We start from the raw sequence: 9,465 nt of genomic DNA, 5'->3' as shown, positions 1-9,465 counted from the left end.
CCACAATAGTGTTTCCTGTGTATCTTTTCACCAAGTTTTGGGTGATTGAATTTTTACTGCACACCACTTCCTAGCAAAACTAGTGAGCTATAAATGAAAACCTGGCTGCATTATTATCTCTTTAAAAGACCAGTAATTTCCAGGTCTGATGATAGCGTGGTTCCAAGGCCCACAGTTAACCCAGGGATGACTGGCTGATAGGTGAAGGGGTGCAGCTCCTCTTTGCTGTGTAATCTCAGGGAAGGGAACCACAGCTGTAGGAGAAAAGATTTGTGGCGATCACCTACCAGTGAGACCAACACGTTGCTCATATTTGAAGATATGGAGATCAACGCTTTCCTTGCCCAGATCTTTGCCTGGAGAGACCAAATGTCAGGCTTGGATTCTGCTCTCACACTGCCACCAGCCAGCTGGATCCGTCTCCCTGTGGATTCAGTCCCTTTCAGAGCCCACCTGAAGGTCCATCCATGTTGGCATTCTTAGGGTAATGGATGCTGATAACCTGTTTTCCAGATGTAGAAAAAATAATATCACTCTATTTAAAGAAAAAATTGACTTGCTTTGTGGCTAAAGGGCTGTCCCAAAGCATTTGGTTCTCTCTCCAGTACACGAGCAATTTGCCACATGGCCTTGGGAAAGCCAAGCGGCTGTTCCTTGGGCTGTTCCTTCTTTGCTGAGCTGAGGAATCAGGAAATTCAGGGCTCTTTTTTTTTACCTTTTTACAGAGTTCCTGTAAGTCTTGACTTTCTAATAGCTTTAATGCATGCTCACTGTTTACCCCCCAGCTTCTGAGCATGACTGGTGCTCAGTTCTAGACCTAATGAAGTTACATGTCTGAGGGTTTTCTCCTGAGCTGCTTTAGGCTGTGAGAGTGAGTCTATTTTCACTGCCAGCTGAGGTGTTTCCCTCTAGAGGAAGGGGCACTAAGACTGAGGCTGTGAGGGCAGTGAGATTCTGCCAGCTCTGGGGGCAGCATGCCCACATGTTGTTTTCTATAAAAGACTCTGTAATTCTCTAATACAGACTTAAAGAGTAGAAAAAAAGCTCTTGCCAGCCAGGGAAAAGAAAGTAAGAAACTCTCAGAAACTGTCAAAGTGAGACAGCAGTAGCCAGTGAGCAGCACAGCTCCCCAGCAAGGTGTTCCATGCCCACAGCTATTTACATCCAACAGGAACTCAGTCTTGCTCCTGATCTTAAGCACATTAAAGTTTAATTTATCAATGATCTTGTAACCACCAGTCCCCAAACTCAAGTAAACTTAAAATACCCCACCCAATAAGAATCATTGAAGGCACTTGAAGGACACATAGAAAGTCATTACTGAAAGGTGCTAACTTTTCTGATGATAATAAATAAGTTTTCTGACTCCTTGAACGCTTTCTCAGCCCAGTCAGGAGATTGTTTTATAGCACAGGTCTGGCATCCTGCTCGCTTTTTGATGTTATGAATGTCCCGGATTTCATTTAGGGTTTAGGTCATCACCAAATGTTGAGATTGTGCAGGGGAGAAAAAAAAACTTGCAATGTCCTCAGCTGGTCTACTCCACTGTTCCTCCAGCAGCTCACGTGAAGGGGAAGGTTGACAAATTTCTGATATCAAACCCAGCTGTCAGAACAACACGGGGTAATAGCTGTCCTTGTCAAACGCGCCAATTAATCCACCGGCGTGTCAATGTAGGTGTAATTGATAGACTCCACAATCTGGCTGAGTAATGAAAGCCTAAAGCATTACTAAGACCATTTCACCTCCTAAAAGATCCCGTGATCTAACCTGAGCTGTCAGCAGCGTGGTGAGGGGCACTTAAAAAAAAAAAAAAAAGAAGAAAGAGAAAAACAAAACAGCAGTTTGCTGCGATGGAAAGCAGAGGTTTCATATGAAGCTTCATTTTAAGGGGAGAAAAGGATGTGAAAAGAAGGACTATGAAACAATGGCATAGTACTGTGGAGTGACAGTTTTATTCAAATACTCCTTAAAGTCAAACAGAAAATATAATTAGAGGAATTGTTTCTCTGTGAGAATCGGTGTGTTCTGGAGTCTTCCTGCTAATGAGGGAGTTGCTTTTAGAAGAAAATGCGGCCATTGTCTTTAAAAGCTGCGGCTGCAGAAAGGCAGTGTCAGCTCAGCAGGCTCATTAGCATAATCCTTTGTCTGACTTAGAAATATTTGTTAAGAACTTCTGAAACAACAACAAAAAAAATTACTATTGGAGTTTTTCTGACTACTGTGCTAACTCATCCACTTCCAGTGTAGATTTTGTTTTAATAAATGGTTTTGAGGTCTTTGGGTTTTGGAGGATGGTTTTTGTATTAGTCATTTATGTTATTTAAAAAACAACGACAACAACAACAAAAAGGCTTTCTTCCTTATCACCACAGCACGGGGATAAGGTTGTTGGACCAACAACCAGACGTGCAAGACAGTGGTATGTGCAAACAAAAACAGCTCTGCTACTGGATGAGTAGCCATCGTGGACTCAACAGCATCATAATAAAGCACAGAATAAACTCTTGGGGAACAAATCCAAAAGCTACACACACTAGTGGGAGAATAGCATGAAAAAGGAGGACTGACATTCACCAAAAACCTGAGTGGAGCAGGTGCTGCCCTGTCGTGTGTCTGAAGCCCTGTCATGTGTCTGTTCCTGCCCATGGGGATAGGGAGGAAGGGTGGCAGCATCCCATCTCACAGCCTGTGCAGGAATGCACGATATACCTGAGCTCCCCAGGGAAGAGGCACTCCCATATTGACCCATGAAATGTGTCTCGCCCTCTTTCAGCACGCTGCACTGGCTCAGCTGCACTATCACCCCTGGGGATACTGCAGAGCTATCAAGGCTCACTGGCATCATTGAAATGCACTTTTGAGAAATACCTGTTTGCTAAGAAGGGGCAGGGGGCAAGGTCAGCTCTAGGGTAGCACAAAATAAAAGCATGACCAGGAGCTCCAGCGAGGGCACTAAGCCACGTGGGATTGTAATGGATGCTCAGAAAGAGTCTGAAATAACAAAATGGAACTTCTAAGATAATTTAGGACAGCTTTTTTATGGGGAGGGACTGCTGTATTAGTTCTTTATGCACTTCAGGATATGATTGAGAGACCTTACAACCACTGGCAATGATGAGAAAAGCAGATGAATAAGGACCAGCAATGCTGGGTAGCTCTGCTTCCCTGGATTTATGTACTTACGGATGAATTTAATACTTGGTGATCAAAAGAGTTCAAATAGTGGTTGTATTAATGATTTCAGCATAACCTCTAAATCCCAGGATGGCAGTAGAAATCTTCAGCTTGGTCTTAATCTTCTGATGTTTTTTATTAAGAGCAAAATTAAGTGCTGTTGCCTCACGATAAAGCCGCTCACGGAAGTGTGAACTGCGCTATTGTCACTGCCAGTGCTCTCAGCTCCAGTCCTGCTCAGACCACTTAGATTTTTCCCAAAAAATTAATTACCGAGGAAAAAATATCCTCATCTGAATTCTTTTGGGGTTTTTTGCTGATATTTGGTTAATTCTTGCCTGATCTTGTCTATAGCTCTGGCTGTGCAGAGTGCTACACATTATTGCCTGTGCTTGTTGTAGTGTGTTACTGTTGCAGGTGTGCCCCAACAAGAGAAGAGCCTAAGTTCTCTGTCCATGCCTTCAATTTGACTCTTTTGGCCCTAAATTACCACTCTTTCTTCCTGTTTTCCCCATAAATATTTGGTGCCCATTAAAGATACCTGCAGGGCTGCTAGCTCATCTTGCAGCAATATTATGCATCTTGCAGCAAAGACCTACCAGTCTGGAGTTTAGCACACCTGTGATATATGTTTTGTGGCTAAGGAAATATTAATATGCCTCAAAGAAATATGAGAATCAACTCACCATTACTCTTCTTCCCTTCCTCCCACACATTCCCTCAAGTATATTGATCTTTGATGTGCTTGCTTTCTTGAGCCAATATGAAGACAAAGTGTCTGAATCAGGGATGGAAATAAGTGATATTTGAAGCTGTTCTCAAACCTCAGGACAGTTTATTCTGGCTTTGCTGTGTCAATTGCAAAGACTACTTGGTTTTTTAGTCAGGGGTAGTGTTATCTGCTAATTAAAGGTAATGACATCCCCAAAGATGAAAACTGTCAGCCCTAGTCTTCATTTTGAAGCTATAAGGTATGGCAAGATCTGATGCCAAGGGCCTTGAATGAAGGCAGGGATTTTGGGGTTAACAAGCTATTTTACTCTCCCCCCCCTCACCCCAGTGCAGGAGAGCTATTAAGGACACTCCTATTGCAGATGGATGGTAGTAGCTTTTGTAGCTCATAGTTCCTTCACCTTCCTTACATCAGGGCTCTCAGAACTCACGATATCACAGATGCAGCCTAACAAGTGCAGAGGACAGGGTCTCATCACTCCATCTGTGGGCTGTGCTCATCCTAACACAGCCCCAGTGCTTCTGGCCACCTCAGCTGCTATGGCAGGCATGCTGCTGGCTCGGGTTCAACTCCCTGCCTCCTACCGCTTTTTCCCAGCACAGCTGCTTCCCAGTGCTCTGTCTCAGGGTTAGTACCTCCAAAGTGCAGAACTTGTGTTTGTCCTTGCTGGATTTTGTCAGGTTCCTGTTGGTCTGTCCCTCCAGTCTGCTCCTGTCCCTTTGAAACGCTCCAAGACCTTCGAATCAAAAGTGAAATGCTGACGTCGTTTTGATGTTCCTGCACTCCCTGCGAAGAAGGCAGGATGTTATGCTGGTAGATCCTATTTATTAAAATGCACCTAGGATGCACCCAGAGGAAAAACAAGTGGGAGGAGGACATGGCAACAGAGTATCTCTCCAAGTTTCCATGCTCCCCCATTCCCCTGACCTGAGGTTAGTTGAGTCCCTGTTGGGTACAAGATATGTGGCAATAATATCTCAGTGTCGTGGCCTTCAGTGAATGCAAGGTTTAAGATGTGAGGTAAAGACATACATAAATTCTGTGGGTGATGAATGGTTGGCAGTTTCATTTGAGTGCTTTCTGCTACAGATGTTTAGCGTTTTTTTCCAAGGTGTCAAGGTTTAACCCCAGACGGCAACTGAGCTCCACACAACCACCACCTCACTCCCTGCTGGATGGGGGAGAGAACCAGCAGGGTAAAAGGGAGCAAAATCGTGGGTTGAGACAAAGACAGTTTAATGGGTAAAGCAAAAGCTCCATGAACTAGCAAAGGAAAGCAAGGAATTCCTTCCCCACTTCCCACGGACAGGCAGGGGTTCAGCCATCCCCAGAAAAGCAGGACTCCATCTCCCATGGATGGAGTGACTTGGGAAGACAAATGCTATCACTGAACATCCCCCCTTCCCTCCTTCTTCCCCCAGCTTTATATGCTGAGCATGACACCATATGGCCTGGAATATCCCTTAGGCCAGTTGGGGTCAGCTGTCCTGGCTCTGTCCCTTCCCAATTCCTTGTGCACCCTACCTCAGCCAAAACCAGCACTCAAGGGCATATGCCAGAGAACAGAATGAGGAGACAGTTTCATTTGAACATTTGCATCCCTAAGACACAGCCACTGTGGCCAGCAAAGCCATTTGCACATGGAGCACCCAAGTCAGGAGAAATCAGAGTGGGAACACAACTGGGTTACGGGCTTGGCAGAATCCTGACAATAACGTGATGTGCTTTGCTGGGCAAGGTGGAAGATGCGACGTTCCCAGCTGGCAACTGCTGGTAACTTAACACTCCCAGATGGAGGCTGGGGGGGTGATAGGATATTCCCAGCTGGTGGCCACGGCTGCCTCAGCGCGCTCCCATCCGTGCATGTGCCTCCTCCGCACAATGGGAAGGGGTGGGCGCAGCCTAATAAAGCAGCTGGTCTATTAGAAGATAAGCTTTGTGGAGAATAGCACAAACATGCAGAATCCCCCTTAATCTTAAACTTTATTACCCCAGATAATAGGCTTTGGTGGCGGCGACAATCAGCTGAAACGCAGAATTGCCTTGGCTCCTGCAGCACCTGCCACGTCAGTCAAGTCACAAGCCACCTCCTGCTGCACAAAAAGGTGGCTGTGTGGGGCTAGCAAGCTAAAAGTTTTGTTGGTTTATATTTTGAAAAGGCCAGGGAAAGGCTGGGCACCCTCCCTTTGCAGGCTTAAGCTTGCACTCTGAACCTGCCAGGGAGGAAAGGCTACCAGGATCTGAAAGGCTGCTTTCTTTACCTCCGAGGAGTTGGAGCAAGGCTTCCTTTGTCCACTGAAGCCCACTTGAAGGAGAAGGCAATGTTATTCCTACTCTGAATTAGGTCAAGTTTCCCAATATTCAACCAGCAATTAGCAGGGAAAGGCTGTGAAACCTGTTTGTAAAACCTTTATCTGTGTCATTTTCAGTATTTCTGACATAAAATTCATTTAGTTATCTGAGGCACAACTCGGAAGAAGCATCTCATATTCTCCTTTTGGTGAAACAATCAGATCTATGAAGCTCAATGCACATGTGCAATACCCACGTCTGCAAGTGGGGAGGAACAGAAAGCTTTTTGCTTTATAAATGGCCTTGCCCTTATTAATTTTTAGGGGCTTTTGTCAAGTTAATTTTTTTCCACAGTCCTGTGATCGAAATATGAGGAAAAAAAAAAAACTGCTTACCACAAGCTGTTCCTGTTCTTTTGTTTAGAAATATTTCAATATGAATGTTGGTTAACAGAATAACTACGAAGTGACAGAGGGTAATTTTTAAATCATGAGCGATAAGAGATGCTGTAACAAAAATTTGTGCCAGTTATTTCAACTTTTCTGTGCCCTCCAACAATAGCTGCTACAAGCTCAGAGTGAAAGGGGCTCATTTAGGGACGAGGTGTTTATACACGTGCTGGTTTGGGCTGGAATAGAGTTAATTTTCTCCACAGTAGCTGCTATGGGCTGTGGTTTGGATTTGTGCTGGAAACAGTGTTGATAATGCAGGCGTGTTCTCCCTGCTGCTCACACAGAGTAGGGGTCTTTTCTGCCTCTCACTCCACCCCACCAGCGATTAGATTGGAGCTGGGAGGGGACACAGCCAGGACAGCTGACCCCAACTGACCCCAGGGATATTCCAGACCACATGACATCAACATAGAAAGCTGGGGGAAGAAGGAGGGAAGGGGGGATGTTCAGTGCCTGCATCTGTCTGCCCAAGTCACTGTTGCATTTGTACGAGCCCTGCTTTTCTGGGGATGGCTGAGCCTGCCCACGGGAAGTGGGGAATGAATTCCTTGTTTAGCTTTGCCTGCATGTATGGATCTTGCTTTACTTGTTAAACTGTCTTTATCTCAACCCAGCACTTTTATCACTTTTGTCCTTCCAATTTTCTCTCCCATCCCAACACAGAGGGAGTGAGTGGGCAGCCCTGTGGAGCTCAGTTGCTGCCTGGGGTTAAACTATGACAGTGCAGGTCTAGGCAGTATAGTCAACCAAGTCTAAATGTTATGACCATTAAAGCTCAGTCTAGTGAGTTAGATTTCTAGTCTTAGTTTTGCCCACAGATCTTTCCCTTCTCATGTCCAGTATTTCACCCTCTCCTCCGAAGAAAGTGTGAGTGGAGATTTAAAAAATCGGTAGATTGAAACCAACAGTGTATACATACAACTTGCAAGACCATAAACAGACAGGCAAGAAAAGGTGCACTGAACCCTGCATGGCTCTCTGCCTGTGTCTGCAGACAGCAGTCAGACCTGAGGCAGCACTGACCGCCCTAGCACCCTGCCAGCTGCACCGAGACTGCGCTGCAAAAGCCTCGTGGTGGCAGAGCAGATGCCACCATCAAACTGCCTGGGTAAGGGCTGGGAAACAATGAAACCTAAAAAAAAAAAAAAAGGAGCTTAACACCATCTCAGCGAAGCTTTAGAAGAAGTGCTGCTTCAAGCCTGATGTACCTCAGCTCAGCTGCCTCTGAAACTCATCGTCTGGTTGAGGCAATTCCAGGGCTCCTGACCAGTTCACAAGCTCTGTGGCCCTTGTGTCTCAGCAAGAACGAGACAACCTCCCTCCTCAGACGGTTCCACTTCCTCTGGCAGACAAGACCAAGACACCTCAGCTTCCTTTGCAATGCCATATTGATTTTTTGCAGTCTCTCCTTCCCTAAGGAATTGACCGCACTAGATCAAATTAAGAACAATCTGAGCATTTAATGGGGCTCCTTCAATACGATGAAGTTTGATTGCTCGAAGTTGAAGTTCATGATAATTATTTATGCTGACAGCACCCTCACAGGCAATAAAACCTGACCCTTTCCTGAAGGCCTCTGTCTTTCCATCAGGGAATTGTTTTAATCCTGCTGTGCTTACTTAGCACACTTACTACATATTATTAAATATGAGAATAATGATCAGACAACAAAATGTATTATATTTCCACCAAAAGTGGTATCAGAATCTTGGTTCTGTTGCTGTTCTCAGTTACTAAATAAAACTCCTGTGCCTGACCAGCAACAGCAGCACCAGAGCTCACCTGCAGTTTGGAGACTGCCAACAAAACCTTTGGCTCTACTGGATGCAGGATCAGGGCTCTCCCTGCCCACCTGCAGTTACACAGTACCTATAAAATCTGTTCATGATGAAAACTGCACCATTTCTGTATTGTCTAAGAGGTCTGTCCTGAGGGTTGTCTATAATCGCCACTCTGAGCTAATTAACAGATTTATTTGTAAGCAGGTATTTTCATGAATGACAGAGGAGTTGAAAACAAATCTTGCTTCCAACTTCTCGAGTTCTGTTATTAAAACCCCTCCTGGCTGAGTATAATGAAAACAGTCCTTATAGTCCCTGTGTCTGTTTGTGTGTGTGTGTAGGGACCCCACAAAACCAGCTGTCTTTAACACCTGAGCATGGTTCTCAATGCAAAAGCATCAACAAGTGTTCATTTGTGGTGTTCTATACACACACACAAATAAAAGTGAAAACATGATGACATTGTATGTATACACACACATAAAAAATACACACACATGTAAAGTAGCCCTCCACCTGCAGCTGCTATAAATGAAGCAGTACAACTCCTCAGCCCTCAAAAAAGTGAAAAGGGTATCAGGTAAGGACAGAAGGCGGTTTTCTGATTAATTTTTTTTTTTTAAACTTTCCTCCCCACCCCCCCAAAACAACAGCTACATCCATCCTACTTGCTCCTACATGTCCTACTGTGCTCCTCTGGAGCATAACTGTCTCTATATACCACATTTTGGGACAGCCCCACATGTACCCTGCTTTTTTATGGCAAGGAGAAAACCAATGACCGGGGCTTTCTCACAAGGAATGTAGTACTTACCTGGGTCGAGTCCTCCTTCTGTGGTGGAGAGAATGGCTACAGGGCTCTGATGCAGACTCATAAAATCCTCATTGTCGTTCCTTTGAGCAGCCAGCCCAGGATCCCTGCTGTTCCTGTCACACTCCTTCTCCCCAGCGCAGGTTTCTTTTCACTATGCAAGCAGAGCTTTCAGATGCATGAACAGCTGCCTTGCATTACACGGTAATTCCCCAGCCA

The 9,465-nt window shown here is 45.1% G+C and overlaps 1 long non-coding RNA gene across 1 annotated transcript; it reads right to left on the bottom strand.

Annotated features, from left to right (window-relative positions):
• Positions 1-400: 400 nt before the first annotated feature.
• LOC126650455 (uncharacterized) lies at positions 401-9,465 on the bottom strand. Its single transcript, XR_007631430.1, has 3 exons — positions 9,250-9,465; positions 4,546-4,696; positions 401-502 (listed from the first exon to the last, which is right to left on the bottom strand). It is a non-coding gene; the product is annotated as an uncharacterized LOC126650455 (long non-coding RNA).

The sequence above is a fragment of the Myiozetetes cayanensis genome, unplaced genomic scaffold, assembly GCF_022539395.1.
Source record: "Myiozetetes cayanensis isolate MyiCay16 unplaced genomic scaffold, myiCay2020 scf6-25, whole genome shotgun sequence".
In the NCBI taxonomy this organism is placed as follows: domain Eukaryota; kingdom Metazoa; phylum Chordata; class Aves; order Passeriformes; family Tyrannidae; genus Myiozetetes; species Myiozetetes cayanensis.
This window is presented reverse-complemented; position numbering and strand designations above follow the sequence as displayed.